Raw genomic sequence first — 502 nt, forward strand, 5'->3', positions numbered from 1 at the left:
ATATGAAAGTAAGGAGAAGCTTGAGGAGATGCCTAATCAAAAATTGGCTTCACTAGACATACCTAAAGGGAAAACCTAAATACATTCCTGAACATATATTTATGAATTAGATCTTTTACTAGTATTGTTCTCATGAAGTTCCTATCATTTGAATATTCAAAGTGACTTGATATTACAACATATAGTCTTTCTCGAAATGAATAGAAAAATAAAACTCTTAAACTTGGTGACTGGATAATCTTGTACCTATAGAGTTAATTTAATTACTTGAATTTTTTCTGAAAATCTCACTATGGTATTTACTTAGATCAAACTTATAGTATTTCTGAATTAAAACTTTACTACCATAGATCATAACTTTTATATAGTATTAAAATTAGTTGAGGACAAGTAATAGTTAAGTTTGGGGGATTTTGACCAAAGGAAAATATGTTGAGATTTTCATACCTATTTTATACTGTTTTTGATGATATTGCACTTTAAAGAAAGGGTATTTTTAATG

Source organism: Phalaenopsis equestris, unplaced genomic scaffold (genome assembly GCF_001263595.1).
Source record: "Phalaenopsis equestris unplaced genomic scaffold, ASM126359v1 Scaffold001117, whole genome shotgun sequence".
NCBI classification, from domain to species: Eukaryota; Viridiplantae; Streptophyta; class Magnoliopsida; order Asparagales; family Orchidaceae; genus Phalaenopsis; species Phalaenopsis equestris.